The sequence below is a fragment of the Thermobia domestica genome, chromosome 1 (assembly GCF_964235325.1).
Source record: "Thermobia domestica chromosome 1, izTheDome1.hap1.1, whole genome shotgun sequence".
NCBI classification, from domain to species: domain Eukaryota; kingdom Metazoa; phylum Arthropoda; class Insecta; order Zygentoma; family Lepismatidae; genus Thermobia; species Thermobia domestica.
Genome location: NC_137454.1, coordinates 19,714,489 through 19,733,546, shown reverse-complemented (window position 1 = coordinate 19,733,546; position 19,058 = coordinate 19,714,489).

Here is a 19,058-nt window from a genome sequence, read left to right as displayed (position 1 = left end):
TTACAATATTCTTCTAATGTCTTTTGTTGCATAATCATTACGCTTAACTAGTTACTGAGCCCAAGCCTTCGGCCCGCTGTACACTATACGTTAAATCGCGCTTAATTAAAAGCTCTAATTGCTTATTTTTTCTTTTTTTGTAGCTTGCCCATCAACAAACGTAGGCTCAAGACTATTCTCCTATTTTGAAATAAAATTGAAATTATGTAGTTTTATGTTCCGACTAAATCGTCACAATAGTAGTAAATAGGCAAATTGTCCGCTTGCTAGCGACATCTATTCGTATCAGGCAGCGCTGGTAGGGATGCTATTATCGTCAGTCTTTACCATTAGGAATTAGTGTGACGTACAAATTGACAGACATGTTTCTCTTTTATATTTAGGATAGAAAGGTGTATTTGCTTTATGGCTACAATGCAACTGAACTTTTTCGCGACTCATAACAGCGTACAAAATTGGTGTGGTAGAGCGCTTGATGGACAGGATCAATTCCGTGGGTTTTCTCGCGATAGTCGCGTTTTCTTCCCACTTTTCATTCCACCAATTCGTCCATAATCGTTTACTTACCTTAACCATCCATCTCCCTTAGCTTAAAGGGCACAATAGTGAGACGTTAAACTAAATGATTTCACTTCATTTTATTTTGTATGAGACGTTGACCTACAGTATAAGGTGCAATCAAAACCAGTGTAACACGCTGAACTTTCAAGGCTTTACCACCGGGAATTGAACCAGAAACTCCGTGCACCTAAGTCTCAGTGATGACCCTAGACCAGCAGATAGAACTGAAGGGGGTAATGTAACATAATGTAAAGAGAGGAGCAAATAAATTTAGTTTTTCAACGTACGTGTAAACGATAAAATCATAAATCAGCCTAATATTTCTGAGACAGTCGTGTCTTGTTATATTTTGATATAAACCAATATTAAAAAAAAAGTGAAATCTGAACACATTAACGGGCAATAAATCTATTAAACCTAAATCTACAATCCAATTTCTATTACCCTCACAGTTTAGCTGAGTCCAGCAAATATAACAGTCACAGTATAATAAAGGTATTTTGATCTTAAAAAGTCCTTTCACTTCAGCATTCTTCTCTCTTTCTCTCTTAAAAATTCATTTCTGTAAAGTAAAGGGAGTCAAGTAACTTCAGGCAAAAGCACGAATTATATGTATTTCAGTTTGTTACGTATAATAAATCCCATTTGTAGGTTACTTTCGTAATTTGATTCCTTTTTTTCTCGATAGTATTTACTTATATGATATCATACAAAAGTCGTGATCCACTTCTAATTCAGGCCGGCTGAAGTGATCAAGCTACTCGATCAGTAACATCTTTTCTGCTGCTTGCTGAAATCTTCTTTTGGTTTATAACTGAATATATGATTGGCTTATTCTTTCTTCTGTATTAATAGTTAATTAAAATTGGGTTTAACTTCAACAACGTAATTATTATCTAATTCTTGTGAGGAATTAATGTCTTAAGAAGTTTGATTTACTAAAACTACTTGATATATTTACTAAAAGTCCGTGTATCCGTTCGTCCAGAAGTTGAGTTGATTTTGAGTTAAACGCCCCTTTCAGCGGTGAGGGTACATGAAACAGGACCTACTGATTAAGAGCCGTGGGATCCGAACCACATGAGCTCCCGCCGAGAATCGAACCCGGGTCTCCCAAGCCAAAGGCCGTATGCTAACCGCTTAGCCACGAAGGAGTTCTGGAATTTTAAAATGAGACCTCAAACCTGTTGAACAAACATCCATATACAGTCTACAACGCACTACAATTGGGCAATAAGCCTGTTGTGCTGTATATTAAATAACTAAATAAATAAATATTAGGTCCACCTATAATAATTACAAATTAACACCAATTATAACCTGAAAGTAAGTGGAAAGAAAACGACTAGGACATTGATTTTAAAGTACCATACCGGCATTCGCGTGGCGAGACCAAGAAAAAAACTGGAGAAAGCTTTTATGATGGTCAGCTAGTAGATTAGAACCAGTGACCTCACAATTGCGAAGCACCAGCACGAACTACTTTACTCAGAATTTGGTTTCTTAAGGGTGTTCACTGCAGCTAAATTAAACTACCGCTAATTTTAGAGTTTTTCTGTAATATCTTCAAAACCAATAAAAATATTCGAAAAACAGAAACGTAGTGAACTAGACAATACGATCTTGCATGTGATACCTTTATTTCAATTCACCTATCTGCTTTTGGTATGCCATTATTTACAGAACCCGCAAAAAATGCTTAATCTATCTACACTTGCAAATCGAAAGCAAATAGATGAGTTGTGATAACGGTGTCGCATGAAAAATCGTATTGTCTCGTTCACTACGTTTCTGCTTTTCAAATATTTTTGTTTGTTTTCAAGATATTACAGAAAAACTCTAAAATTAGCGATATTTTAATTTCGCGGTAGTGAAGACCCTTAATATCTTTACTCTGTCAGTCCACGTGTCCGTCCTGAGGACACAAAATCTGAACTACTTCATGGATCACCATCTATTTTGCCCAGGATATACAGGGTCAAGAGTTAAGAACTGTGTTCGTTGATAGGGAGGGAGGTTATCTATTTACCGGAAGTGGTAGAAATCAATCTTTTTCGATTGTAGCGTTGATCACTGTAGAGCAAAAATGGTAATAGATAACGATAAGCTGTTTTCTGTCATCGAATAAGCGTCCAAGGAACAAAGATGGTGTGGATCAATGAAAACTTCATCCTTAAAAAACTGACCCACCACCCTTCGTGACCCACTCTGACGCAGCCCGTGCCATAACATACTCTGACCACCCACTCCGATTCACCACCACCACCCACCTATACTTACCGTCATCAACTCTGACCCATGATCCACACTCTCCTCTGCACTGACTAAAGAGTTTACACTTGTATATAATAAAAGAAGGCTGTGAAATTATCACTAATCGGAGTTTGAATTTCTACGGTCAATCGCTCTGTTACAATATCGATGGATCTGACCTTTACAATATAAAATGGTATAGTGTTTTTCATGGGCCATATTACGATGAACTTCAATTTAATTATTATATATAATTATTTTCTTGTTGAATTACAGATAGTTTTCAATAAAAAAAATATGTTGAAATTTCAAAATTCCAAAAAAAGGTTAAAGTAGGCCAGCGTAAGAAAAAAAAAAAGTGTAAAAACCTGACTGTGTCTCGAAAGCCAAGTATTAAGTCCTATTGCTATTATTACAGTTACAAATACCAATATACAAAAGTACCTTAAGTCAGTTTTTCATTTGGATATACTCATCTCAGGTAAGTAAGTAGAAGCAAATAAAAAAGAAAGAAAATTTGAGGCTTTGAAAGTAAAACGTAAACAGATTCACAGCGTTAACCACTTCATCGATGTCCTACATCGTTGTCAACTTAATTTTCAAGTTTGGGAACAACCAACAGTCTGATGATGCTAAATCAGAACAATAAGCTCGATGATCAAGTATTCATAATGTAATTGTAACCATGTCAGAGTTGTTCGATAATTATTGTAAGAGGAAACGTTATCATTCAGAAAAGATATCTTCTCAAGTTTTCAACTACGGTTTATAGAAGATGTCATAAAAACAATGAGAATTATACCTCAGAATCCCATAAGAAAGACCGGCACCACCTCTTTGTTAGCGGATTTCTGTCATCGAATTATTTTGATTCTGGGCGAACTCTGAACCACTATTGTATTGATAGTTTTTTTTTTCTCGATCATAGTATTGCACATAAGTTTCGTTCATCACAGGACCGAAAAAGTATAAGGAATATCTCTGAAAATGATACCATTTCTAATCTACATTTAACTATTAAGAGATCTACTTCGCGGACATCTTTCTCATCTTCAGTTGCAATGGTATCATTGTTCAGCAGATATGTGCAGTGGCTTACGCAGAATTTCATCAGTTGGGGTTGAAGCTACGAAGTTCATATTGTTTCAGGATTTCAGTATACATAGGTATCAGGTCAGATGCTCAAGTGTGTTTTGCTCAACCATTAAAATGTGGGACATTTCCTCAAGTATCTTATCTGGCTATTGATCATGAACTGGAAATCCATCACAGGCGCGAAAATCTTTGCTAATGCCCAGAACGGGGGTTGAGATTTTCATATATGATAAAATATATGCAGGGTTGCCACAAGTTAGATATCATATTTTCCATATTACGAAGGCAAAACACTGTATCTGAGCAATTCAAGGTACAAACTGGATTTCTTTTATTGCTTAAAAGACTTAAGAAAAAGAGAATAATTAATTACAGACGATACACAGTATGTACGAATTCTTAAATAAATAACATTAATTTCTCAGGTTATGCACAGTATAATTCAAATGAGCTGTATTGAAGATTGTATTAAACGTTCCATTGTTTGAAACAAAATATTTTATGCGTAGAGTATAACAACGATTAAGAATAGTATTAGCCAAGAGAAGAGATTTAAGGCTGTTTCGTCTTGAAAAGGAGGCTTGAAAGTGTTGTCTTTAAAAATGAGTTTTTGGAAGAGTTCGGTGTCACCTCGAAAATTCTCTCTCGACATTATGTTGGGTAACACTAATTCCATAATCTATATAGTACTATTATATAAAAGAATGGGAGTGATTCGCTCATCATCGCCTAGATCATGTTTCTTTAGGTAAAAATAAACGTGAAATTTTTGACAGAATATTCCTCGGGTGTACTCCACTAGCGCACAAAGAAATGAAATAAAGTGCTTATGGTATCGCGAGCGCACAATATTCGATATTGCGTTGTCATGTTTGGATTTGTTTTACAAATTAGGGCTATATAAGAGATTGTTCCTGTTACATACAGAGGCAAATATCAAGAAATATAATAGACGTTTATTATAACACGATTAATTGCCACATTTTGATATTTGAAAAATATAGAAATATGTTTTGTATGAAAAGGTAAATATCAAGAAGTATAACATATACGTAATATTATTATATAGTAAATTTTATATCCACGATATGTCTTTAATTGACATTTATCCATTTTTAGTTAGCACCTATAAAAAAGAAGAAAGTGAACATAACCGGCTAGCACCACAGTATAAGTGCCGCTAAATGTGTAACTTTCGTGAAGGGGAAGATTTAAGTTTGTTTGTGTACCAGTTTTAGACAATTTAAAATAGGATTCTTGAATTTCTTTTATGCACAATTATTCTTGCTGTTTACTTTGAAAATGATTACCTTATGCAAATAGAGAACCGCAGTTTACTTTTTTTAAAGAATATGCTGACAATATGAAAGTATAAAGACATGACACGTAATGTGTTGACCTATCTCCAAATTCTGTTTTCTTCTCCAGCGCGAAATAAATTAATTAATCTTGTGCCCAGTGATAATACAATATTTGTTTCGAGGGTGGAGGATGGTGATTTTGAAAAGAAAATCACTATTTCCAAAAACTGTTTTATACAATGGAGTATCATTGCATCATATTTTGTGCACTCGAGGTTTCTTATTTATGTCATAATCGCACAGAGGCCTTTATTTGTGCACTCCCGGCCTACGGCCTATCCCTTTTATTACGGAGGCAAGAGATAAGAAAGGATTTTTGGAGCATGTATTCCAAGAAAAATAAAGAGGTTTTTAAAGTTTTTTTTTTTAAGAATTTAGTATCTCACACATTCATGAAATTAGAGAGATGAAACTCAGCATATAAACTCTTCTTTATAACAAGAGAATACGTATTTTTAGCGCTTTCAAAAATGCCGCTTCTAACGGAGACATTTCTATAATATTCAAACTTCTCTTCCTTTCTTCAGAGACTGTCGAATGTAAATATTCGCTTTAGTTGGAGATGTGGAATTCAGTACATAGATTTTTAATTAAAAATAGGGGAACACATATTTCAAGAGCAAAAAGAAGGTCATATTTATTATATTGAAAATTCCTTTTATTTATACATAAAGTGTGCCGAGTGTGACAATTTAAATTTTCGATATTATATTTATTACACCTTATCTTCCTGTAAGGAAAACGAAAACTTCTGCTACTGTATGCTAGAGACCTGCAAGGGCCGGGCTTGGGCGGGCCGACACTTATTTCTTTGGGCCGGACCGGGCTTGGGCTGGCCGACACTGATTCTCTTCAGGTCGGGCCGGGCTGGGACCGATCAATTGCAATTCTTTAACAATTATTGACTTTCGTTAAACGATAATTGGAATAAAGCCAAACGTTGAAGAAGTGTGTCCGTGAAAATGTTACAAAGACTGCAATAGCTATTTACAGTTTGTGTTGCTTAGCGGCTCCATTTTCACTATAGAGGATTGCAGGCATTATACGGTAAATTGAGCTCTGATCTCGACCTTCACTCAACTCAAAATATAACAAGAAGGGGTGGGAATGTTTTGCCTGTCGCTAAACAACATTGCCATCTTCACTTTAAGCTAAAAATCAATTAAGTTAGATTTTTGTTACAGGGAATGGAGTTTTTGTTCTCTCGATGACAGGCAAAGTTCTAGGAGACAATGGTACCATTCGGGAGGCAAGCGTCAGGTTGTGAACCAGAGTTAGGAAATGTTTCTGAGGGTTAGGTGAAATTTAGTACTAAATTTTGAGAAAGATTGGGGCTCGAGATAATTTTTTAAAAAAATTATCGAGCCGGGGTCGGGCCAAAAACTTTTAAAATTTATCGGGCTTGGGCCAAGAATTTTAAAAAACTTATCGGGCCGGGCCGGGCTCGGGCCGAAAATCTCCAAAACTTTTCGGGCCCGGGCTGGGCCGGGCCTAGGTACGTTCGGGCTGGATTGGGCTCGGGCCGAAAAATTCGGCCCGTGCAGGTCTCTACTGTATGCATAATCAGAATACGATAAAAATATGTATTTAATATCTAACCTTCGGTTGTCTGGGGACTTTACCCAAAAATTGTCGTATTTCCTTAGCCTACGGCCTCACACCTCATACCCCTGCAAGCATACCGATTTTCAGTTCAAACATCAAGTTTCATGTTTCTAACTTTCGGGGTCCCTAGATATGAATGCATTATTATAATCCGTAAAGAGGATTACGTAATATTTTATCATTTAATATTGAATATGGAAGTTGTAGTATGTTGTTTTCAATTCCGGTTTGAGTAGAAAGATTAGTGTTGAAATGGAATATAGGCTATTCTTGGGACACTTAATTGATTAAAGAAAATTGCTTCTCGCTATCTATTACCATTTTTAATTTATAGTGATCAACATTATAACTGGAAGAGAGTAATTTCTACTTCCGGTTATTCTAGAATGTTAAGGATGAAGATGAAAGTTGTCCTTGAAATTTGTAACTGATTTCCGAAAACCGTTTATTTCTGTCTATTTCCGTTTTTCCTCTACAATGATAAATGTGGAAACCGGAAATGTCTCATTTCTACTACTTCCGGTAGGCAAATCACCTCCATCAACGAACCCTCTCGAGATAATCACTCTATCTATCTATTGCAAAAAACAGAATTTAAAAAGTCGCATTTGTTCAAAAGTTATCGTGTGGAATAACGGACGTATGTACTAACATTTGTAATGTTATAAGTACCACAACGTAATCCTAATAATAGTAATACTTCGACTAGCTAGGTGTTTCGCCCTCAGACTCTTGCATTTGTTCAGCCTACTGTCTCGCACCTCATAAACGTACAAGCACACCGAATTTCAGTTCAAATACTAACTTTCATTTCTCTAACCGTCCTCAATGCCGAAATACACTGATAATTTCAAGTACCAGGGGATTTTGCCCCCAAACCTGCGTTCGATCGGCCTACGGGTTTACATCCCATGAACCTATAGAGTACCGAATTTCAGTTCAAATACCAAGTTTCATACCTCTAATCTTCAGGGATCCAAAAAATATGAACATCTTATGGTAATTGTGATTCTCACTTTTTTTCTTTCCTTCTAAGCCAGATGTAAAAAAATACGTATAGAGTGACATCTTATTATAGGCCTAATAATTGCATTCCCTACCTTTTCCCCCACCATTTTCTTCCTCTTTTTACTAAAATATCAGAGGTTTCTAGCCTTCAGAGATTCGAAATATCGATATATAATAATTGCAAACCCCCACATCTTTTTCTTTTTCCATTTCTTTTTTTACCCTTTTAGTAAAATATCAGAAAACGCTGAAAAAAACTATCACATTATTTTAAATGAGAAATCTCAATACCAAATTTCAAATCTGTAACTTTAAGGAATTCGGAGATTTGGCCATCTTATTAAATTAATTTCCATCCCTATTTCTCCCCCTTCCCCGTCGAATTTCCAAAAATTCTTTTTTAGTAGTACCCTATGTCATAAATATTACATATTGTCCAAATTTCAAGTTTATAGTTTGAGCAGTTTGGTCTGTGGGTTGAAATATATTTGAGACGTTTAATTAAGTGCAAACTTTTTAGTTCAGTATGTAGGGGTCTGAACTCGAAAAAAATAATTAGTAACTTAATTAAACTTGCAGGACAGCTTCTTTCCATCAAGTATAGGCATATCCTGGCGCTTTAAACTTCACCAAATATGGCTGCCATACCTAATTTGGCCGCCTTCGTCTATAGAAGAATGATGCTTTCCTTGATTTCTTACTTTACGTTCAATTCTAGGGTCTTGAAAGTTATAACAAAATATTTTGGAAGTAAAATTTCATTTCGTTTGATATATAATACATCTCTGTAGGTTAGGTAGATATGAAGTTACAAAGGATAGAGTAGGCTTGTGTCTATTTCTTTCAAGAGTAGTTTTCTTTTGTGCATCGTATGATGAAAACGCACTGGCTTTGTATCTATATTTCGTATACAGAAGATTTATGTCACACCAGTCACCCATTCCTCAGTTTTTACCTATAAGAACAAGTTCGAGCAGACGACACGTATTGAAGGTGTACCACCAGGAGAAAACTTGACTAGAGCAAGATATTCCAGCAATTGATTGTAGATCGGAGGAGTAAATGAAGAATATTCTCAATTACTTTTTTGGACACACCAGCACCAAACCTTTTTCTCTCTCTCTCTCTTTTTTTTAAGCTTGTGTCTTGCAAGTGTAATATTCTCATGTACTTAATCCAACTATTATGTTAGTAATCTTCGAGATTGTACATGTCGGCGCTTTATTCAGACATGTTGGCGTTATATTAGTGTTGAACTACCCCCGAATTATACGTTACTTTTATGAATCTTTCGAAGTTCCTTCTTTCTTTTTCTTTTTCTTTTTTCAGAGTAATAGGTGAAGCAGAGTTTATTATATGAAACCTAAATTACTAAAATAGAAACGCTCTGTAGGGATGCGCACGAGACGAGTCGAAACAGGATTTTCCTGACAAAATTCGAGTCGAGACACGGCTCTTCCAATAGAAAAATATACATTTTTCGAGTCGAGACATCACTTTTACAGCACATTTTCGAGACGAGACAGACAGAAATCTTGTCTCGTGCGCATCCCTAACGCTCTGCTTAAAACTCGTCGTTTCAACAACTTTTTCCATTTGAAGCAGCAGTGGGTCTGATCCAACTCAACTGTATCGCTTATGTCCCAGCAGTGCACCTTACCAGAGATTGGTTAATTTATGTGTCTTTTATGTACTATAGATACTTTTATAGTTTATAAAAAACTGAATTTTGCTTAAATAACGTTTTCTCTTCGGACTATTTGCTAAATAAGTTTATAGAAATTTTCGCGTAATACCCCATTATTTTCAAATGTATCATATTTTGTATATATAAATTCTAATTATGGCATGTTTCTTTCATTCTTTCATTCATCAATGTCTTCTATAGCCTTTGAGCGTAATTGAGAGAAGTTTGACTATAGACCTATATACTACACAGGCTTTGGTAGAAATATTCGATGGGAGGGGATATGTAATAACTGTGATAATAATAATATCTTCCTATTGTGTTTCGTAGATCGCATGTTCACTTCTCTTCCTAACACTCCCCCTCTCCACATAAATATGAAGAGTACGTGGGACGAACGATGAAAATCATATTTTCACATTTCTGAGATACCGTTTTTTTTTTTTTTTTTAACTGTTTTAAATTGAAAATTGATTTTCATCGTTCTTCTCGCCTACTCTTCATACGTTTTACTCCCTGATATTCAGGTTCCAAATATCAAATCCCGATGTTCCCTCTCCCCATTATTTGTTTATTTAACTAAAATAAGTGAATTTGATTTTCCTTCTTTATTTATAAATAATAAAATATTTGGAATTTTGTCTTATCTCCCCCTTTCAAAAGTTCTTGAGGTACACTATGCAATACAAATCCCACTCTGGAAAACATTGGGAATGTATAAAATACAATCGGGGATCTAATCCAAATCTCCTGTCCAATGCAGTTATTGTGTGGTGCTTGAAATAATCGTCTCTACAATTCCTTCACGGTTTGGTTAAAATTTCCCTTTATTTGGATAAGTATATACTGTAGCCTGTTAAAAATTTTCTAAACATTTGGAAGCGATGTAACGTAATGCCTATAAATTAACCCTTCTCCACACATTAAGATTGTCACTTTTCCAAACTTTAAGTAGTCTGAAATCCACTCTATTTAAGTAGTAATTAAAGTTCAATCCAAGTCGCCCGATCCCCCGCTTCCTTGGATCCACGCTTGCCTGGATGGCCTAACCAGATGTACGGACTTGGGATTTGAACTCGGAATCTTACGATTAGTAAGTACAGCACAAACTATGTACCAGATACTATTTTAGTATTGTCTTTTCTTCTTAATTAAGATTGAAGGAAATTTTGATAGAACTACTAGTAAGAGTTAGGCCTATGCCTAGTACGTAGGATAATAAAACATTTGACCAAAGAACGTAACTTTAAATTAAAATTGAACATCTCTTTCGAAACAATAATAATAATAATAATAATAATAATAATAATAATAATAATAATAATAATAATAATAATAATAATAATAATAATAATAAAACTGACTTATTCAGTATATATTTGAAAACTTGGTTCTAACGGCGTCAACCCTCTGGTTCGTGGGGTCCCTGGTTCAATTCCAGCCCGAGCAAAGTAGGCTTTGTTGTGAACACCATGTGTGTTGGTTTTCTCGGATCCTACCGTTTTCTCCAACTTCCTGTATTCCAGCATTGTGATCCGTGCTTGTGTCCTTTAGCCTCGGTGCATAATCATAAGACGTTAGGCTAAAAAATAAAATAACGGCGTCAATAGAAATTCGATACTTAATCAATATAACTTCTTGTTTTTGCTTCGTTTTCACGTTGAGATAATTTAGTCAGTACTTTTAGATTGTGATTTGTTTTTAAAGAAAAGTTCAGTGAATTTATTGTAATACAAACATTTTATATTGTAGTCTTAGTTTATGCTTCTTTTTCAGTTCAACTAGTTTCAACTATGCTTAGTTTACCATATTTTTTAAAGCAACACAATTTTATGTGACACTCTGCAACCCTGTCTATCGCAGATATTTCATAATAGCCTGCAGCGAAACCACCCATCCCCTTTCTGGTATTTACTAAGAATGCAGCAGGTGTCCCCTCTGTTTCGGTTGATGATCATCAGATTAAGAAAAAAGATAACCACTGTAGGAAATGACTCTGGTTTAGAGACTTGAGGAAATAGACACTTGGGCAAATGACCCTATTTCGTATACATATTATAGTAAATGCATATTTTTAAAATTATGTCTTGTTCAAGGAAATGGGGTTAAACCCGGAAACCTCCTTGAGTATGCCACTGCAAATGTGTAACCATTTTGCATTTCTGTACGGAACGATTTGGCTCTCTTTTAGTATCAAGTCATGCACAGAATATACATTTTCGAAGGCCCATTTCTTGATAGTTCTGTGTGAAAAATATTGTTACGAAAGTGGAATTCATAGTTTATTACCTTTGCTTCTTGTCTTTTAAAAGAAATAGCTTAATCATTGATTGTTTTTTTCATCGGCAGCGTGAATCCCATAAGTTGAATTAACAGTTAAGCATACTCTATCTGAAATGAGAAAAAGACTAGATACACCGCAATCTCCAAATTTCATACTATTACATCGTAAGAGCCATTTTTTCTCATATTAATAGGTACGCGTGTATTTTTACCCTTTCTCTTTACAGTCTTTTACATCCATATTGAATCCAAATAAAAACTCGAGCGGAGATTTGGGATACCATTTTAATTAATTGTTTTGTCTGTTGAAACCTCGGTGTACAAAAGGGGAGATATAGCTTTAATTAAATGATTGATTAATCAATAGATTAACTTATCAATCAATTCAGCACTTATTTGCTTTCCGACTGTTGATTAACAGTATCATTGTCTTAGTATGGTGAAATTCACTACAAGTACCGTTATACATAGAAAATGCTCACTATTCTTAAGAGTCTTCATCCCGGCGAAATTAAAATACCGCTAATTTTACAGTAATTATGTGATATCTTCAAATAGATAAAAGATAATTGAATTATGGAACAAGAGCGCCCTAGACAATATTATTTTGCGTGAGGTACCGTTATCACAAGTCACCTAGTGGCTTTCCGTTTTCAGCTGCTGTTTAGAAACGCGAAAATAAATGCCGATTTTCAAAATGGCTCAAAATCGAAAGCAGATAAGTGAGTCGTGATAACGGTTTCTCATGCAAAATATTATTGTTTAGGGCGCTCTTGTTCCACATTTCGATTATCTTTTATCTATTTGAAGATATCACATAATTACTGTAAAATTAGCGGTATTTTAATTTCGCCGGGATGAAGACTCATAAGTTAACTATACCTGTTTTTCGATAAGTGTAGTGAGGAAAAATAAGTATAATTTCAACAAGGCAAAGACGTAAAGGCTTCTTTGGTTTTCGTTTGAGATCCTGTCACTTAAGGTAGGTCAGGCATAATAATAGCTGGATGACATGCTCGTCTTCTTATCGTCTAAACCCATCGTCCTGTAACATCATCAAGGCGGAAGTTGCGTGACAACTTTTGTAGACTGCATTAAACTTGATAAGTGACAGATTGGGTGCTAAGATTTTCCGAGCTGAGTGGTCAAACAAGCTAGAAAAAAGTTCTTCTTCGTGGTTAGGTTAGAAATAAAAACAAGATATTGTAGATATATCAACAAATTCAAGCTAAACCGGAATTTTCCAAAGTTAACAGCTAAGCAAACCAAATACAAGAAAAAAATTGGAAAGAGTGGCAAAGTTCAGCCCTGAAGCTATGAAAAGAAGAATTAATATACTTCTTCCACATGTGATGGTGATTGGACTGTATACAATACGTTTTTTTCGCCCTTTCTTTTCGAGTTCTGCAAAAAGACAAGATGCACCAAACGAAAACACGGAAGTTTTGCGTTAAGAAACACGATATATGTATATTCCAGATGAAAATGGAACCTTATCTAAAGCAAAATCTGTTTTTGTATTGTGTAATGATCGCTAATTTCATTCTCAGCGACAGACAGTAATGTGTCTTCATTTATCATCATATGCTATCTCTGTATGCCGGAACCGTGTTTATATTGCTATACTTACTTACATAGGTACTTTAACTGAAGAAAATTAATAGACTTTTAACCAGTGAAAAAGAGAAACTAAAATTTACCGTACTTCCATGGTAAATTTACGATACTTTCAAGAAGAGAATGTTTGCTAGCTTCCTCATTCATTTGATTTTCAAGATAAGAATGATACTTGTGGAGATATACGATTTACTGTAAATGCTTCTGTCATCTGTGTTAAATGTGATAATCTCTTGTGGCGTATTTAGTCAATTCTAGAAGGTATGTCTTCAGCTTGCTCACAACCAGCAATATCTCGGAACCACAAAAGAAAATGAAATGAGATGAAATCTTTGAGTTTTACGTCCCACGTTTTGCCGGCGAGGCTAAAGGAGACGGTGATGATCAGAAATGAATGAAAAATGATGGAATGAGGAAAGTGGAGGAAACGGCAGAACCCCGAAAAAGACCTACGCATAGGTGTTTGTCCACGACAAAGTCCAGTTGGCACGAGCTGGGATCGAACCAGGGACCTCACACACCAGAGGTGAACGCTCTACCACTGAGTCACCGCGGAAAGATTTTTTTTGTTTCAAATGAAATGAAATATTTCAGTTTAACGTCCCACGATTATTTCCTTTCGGCTAAGGGAGACAGATCGTTAAGGGAAGTGAATGATGATGGGAGAATTGGTGGAATGAAATCTGGAAGGAAATGGGAGTAGCTCGAGAAAATCCACGGACACAATGTTGTCTACCACAAAGTTACGTGGTTGGGGATCGAACCAGTGACCCAAAGCACCCGAGGTAAGCGTTTTACCATTGAGGCAACGCGCCCCAGTTTTGCTTTAATTGGTAATAATGAAACAAATACATTTTGAAACAGATGCATTTATAATTGAGACATGGGTAATTGGACATTGTCTATTAAATGATGACAGAAGAGTACGCAGAATTTCATCAATGGGGAGAAGGGTTCAAGGTTTGAAGTTCATATCGTTTCAGAGATTTTGTATACGTATATATCTTAATATAATAATAATAAATACTCCCCCATATCGCTGCGGGGGGTCAGTGGTAGAGCGTTCACATCCGGTGCTTGGGGTCCCTGGTTGGATCCCAGCTCACTCCATGTGGACTTTGTGGTGGACAAACACCGTGTGCGTGAGTTTTCTCGGGGTTCTCCCGTTTCCTCCCACCTTCTTCATTCCACCATTTCATTTATTTCTCATAATCATCGTCTCCTTTAGCCTAACCGGCATAATCGTGAAACTCAAAGATTTCATTTAATTTTTTTCGGTTCGCTGCGGAATTCACGACCTAAATCAAATTCGCTTAAAGGCATTAAAACAAATTCGAGTTCAAAATTTGGGAACCTCACTGTAACTTTGTGCACCACATTGATCTTTACTTTTCATATCAGTGCTGCCAGAGTGTTGGTTGAAGCTTCAGTGCTCTTTAAAAACGCCGTTTCGAAAATGGCATTGTCTATCGAATAAGAATACTGTCCCTAATATTAAATTAATGGCACGACGAAGTTTACGACAGGAATTATTGCTCCTCTTTGCTAATTCTTCTTCGATTGAATTATATTGGGGGGGCGAGGACCCCACCTTTAAATATTGGGGGTCCAAAAGTGCCCTGCCCCCCCTAAAGTCGGCGCCTATGAATAAATATAAATAAAAATGAATGTAATGATGTTTGTCCGTGAACTCTTCTAAGACCAGTGTTGCCAATTTAGCGACTTTGTCGCTAGAACTAACGACTTTTGGAAGTGTCTAACGACAAAAATTTTTATTTAGCGCCTAGCGACAAATCTAGCGACATTTTGGAATTCAAATATTTTTTCTATATTTATATTAAAGTATCCAAAATTTTGCAGTTCGTGATACTAATAATTACTTTTACACACTCGGTTGCACTACTGCTATGAGCGACCTACTTCGTTGGATTCCTCGCTGCTATGAGGATTATGCCCTTCTTCACTGCGGTTCGGAAATCCGGGAATTTTCCGTATCTAACTATTTGCGTAATACCTGGTAACCTCTTGCATTGCACAGTGCGTACAATGACAGTGACGCTGGAGAACATTGTGCTTTTCTGGTTCAGTGTAGTGCGTGTGATTTATATATTAATTGAACTGCGGTTGTTCTTAATATAAATTATACAGAAATTTCGTGAGGTGAGTGGTGAAGTGTTCCAATACGAAAGCAACATGAATTCCCCAACCCCCCCAAAAAGATAATCGTACTCAATAAGAGGGAATGGGGAAAAGTGATCCAAAATTTTAAGTATTTGCAAACTTTCAATGCTATATTTATTAATTTTGTATTCTTCAAAGCGCATAGTGCAGTATTTTTGTCAAGATGGCAATTTTTTTAAAAGAAAAAGTACTCGAGTCTTCCATTGTATATGAAAAATATTTAAATTATTTTAATTCCTTTGTAAAATTGTATAGCGACTTTTCTAGCGACTTGTCAGAAGGCGTTTAGCGACTTCTAGCGACTTTAGAGTACTAAACTAGCGACATTTCACACTGGCGAGTTGGCAACAGTGTCTAAGACTGTTGGACCGATTTTGATGGTTTTTGGTACATGACTTGCGTTCCATAACTTGGATTATTTATGTAAGACAGTTCATTATTATTTAATAGTAGATGCATTAAGACGAGTTTATCCAGAAATGCTTAAAATTATCTGTACATAACAGTAATGTGTGAACAGATAAATCTGAGCCCTTGTTACGAGTTTAGCACATTATTATATGTATCACACACATATACATGTAATATAAATTCAAGATATCAGAGTAATGAATATATTAAAGATATTGTACCTAACTATTTACCTAAGATCTTTTTCAGGCTTGTTTTGTTTGTCAAATTTTGTCAAGTATAATATTTTAACTGTCCGATATTGAACGATAACCATTAAACAAATCTAAGTTTTCTTTTCTTCTTTATCAGGTCCACGCCACACATAGCCTTGCTGCTGAAAGGGACTTTAAACTGAAAATATTTTATCTTGCATGCTCAGGATTTCGTATCCATTTTTGCATCATGGGTACCGTATTTCGTTTAATAACATTAGATAAAGGGATATTTTTTTTTTCAGAATGTTGTAGTATATGTATATTCTACTAGTCTAACTGTAAGATGTCTAGCGACTTCATCAATACTTCGGTATAGAAGAACGTATTATCGGTATCCCTACGGAGAATCGAACCTGGAGCCATGCCTACTAAAAGCACTCTTATCGGCTACGATAGAGTGTGATGTTCGGTATAGGATGGCCACCCGGATCATGATTTTTATTTATACGTGGATCGTTCAATGTTTAAGTTTCCCTAAGCTGTAAAATATTTATTTTTTAACATACATTCGTACACTAAACATACATGTATAGGTGGGCCCTTCCTCACCACTCCATATAATCTCCACTGTGATTCAGGCATTTGTCTCACTGTTGAACCAATTTGTCCAAACTCTGCAAAAAATCAGGGATTTGGCTATTTAGCACTCTCCTTACATCTCGCTTCACTCCATGATTTGTTTCGAAACTTTCAACTTACAAAGCCGACTTTTATCGTCGGAAAAAGATGGAAGTAACTCGGCGCTAAATTGAAATGAAATGAAATGAAATTTTTGAGTTTTACGTCCCACGGTTATGCCGGTTAGGCTAAAGAAGACGGTGATGATGAGAGATGAATGAAATGGTGGAATGAAGAAAGTGGGAGAAAACGGGAGAACCCCGAGAAAACCCACGCACACTGTGTTTGTCCGCCATAAAGTTCACTTGGCGGGAGCAGGGTTTGAACCCGGGACCCCAAGCACCAGAGGTGAACGCTCTACCACTGAGGCGCTAAATTGAGGCTATATGGAGGATGGGGTAGTCGTTCCAACCTTAATTCTTCAATGTTGTGTCTTGTTTCCGTGCTGAGTGGTGGTTGTCGTTATTGTCAAGAAGAAGAAGAAGAAACCAGGTCACTAATGTCGAATTGCCTTTCCCTGAAGAATAGTTCAGGTTCTACTTAAGGACCTGACCTCCTGTCAAGTAGTGATGAAGCAAAGCGGAATGTAAGATGGGTGCTAAATAGCCACGGCCCTGATTTTTTGCAAAGGGTTTGGATAAATTGGTGCATCGGTGGGACAAATGCCTGAACATCAATAGAGATTATGTGAAGAAGTGAGGAAGAACCCAGCTACACATGTATGTATAGTTTACAATTGTGCCTTTAAAAAAATATTATTTTTGCAGCTTAGGGAAACATATATTGAACGACCCACGTATTTGTTCGTTATCCCATGTAATAAATGACTTAAATCATACCAATTTAGTATAGTCCGTCAAAATTCCTCATACGAGACAAATGCGTTGCTAATATTCTCCTTATAAAACCCCCGTTTTCCGGACAAATCTTGGTGAGACCCATAGATACAATAGAGTCTCATTGGCTATCATATACTTGAGAGTCTTTTAGAACAAATATTCACATCCTTACAGTAGATGCAGAAGAAATTTACTCTGATCCTTGCGGTTAGGTGGGTTGGGTGAAGGATTACGTTACACGGGAAAATGCAAAACACATGGAAATGAGATTTGTGTTGGACTTAAATTAAGCGAAAGTATAGAGAAGGATCCTTAGTCAAATTTAGGAAGCTTCTGGTTGGCACAAATCCAAGGAAGTAGAACTACATTTGAGAGTCTGAACAAGGCAAAAAGAAAGAAGGTTCGTAAGAACTATTAGCAGAGAGATTTTTTTTGCTAACAAAGCCAGCAAGAGAACCCCAAGGAGATCACATAACGAACGACAATAGATGTTGTTTTTTTTTTTTTTTTTCTCGCTTGCTTCTTTCTAAACTGCACTTTGATTATTCACGCTCTTTCTAGTTCGACCAATCTGAAACAAGAGTCCCTCAAAGTGTCTCCCTGGCGCCCCTTCCTTTCGCGAACTAAGATAATTCTCGCACAGCACGCTCCTAAATACGGTTGGATGACTCAAAGTCTCCTGTCACCCCGCCTTCTTACCCCTCTTTTCAAAGTTTTTAATTACACTTCTGAGTTGGAGGGTAGCTTTTGCAAAAGAGCTCTATCTGTAGACAGGGAATTCGGACAGAATGAGGCAGGGAGGAGGAAATGAGTGAATAGGGAAGGAAAAAAAATAAAACGAAGCAAGAGGGGGAGATAGGTAATGAGAGAAATCTTGTGGTTTTAAATTTAAAACAGGGAACATATTCTCCGTTTGTCACTTTTAAAGAAGAACTAGTGGATCCTTCCGTTCATGAATCTCTGGAAGTCTCCTTGGTCCATTTATTTTCACTAGTATCACATTTACATCTGGGTGAACTGAAGTAGGAGGTAACTTTTTTGTTTTTTCCGGTTTTGGATTAGAGACGAACCAAAGCGTAACAAATCACACACTCACATGGTTGAGTAGGATATCAAGTTCAGAACAAAAATAGGAGGAAAAGAGAAGAAAAACGAGTGACACTAGTTGATTCGAAACAATGACATAGTATTGAATGTCAAAAAAGGGAGGTTATTTCACTTAACAGGCCTAATCACTGCAAAATTAAAATACAACAAATTTTACAGTAATTATGTAATATCT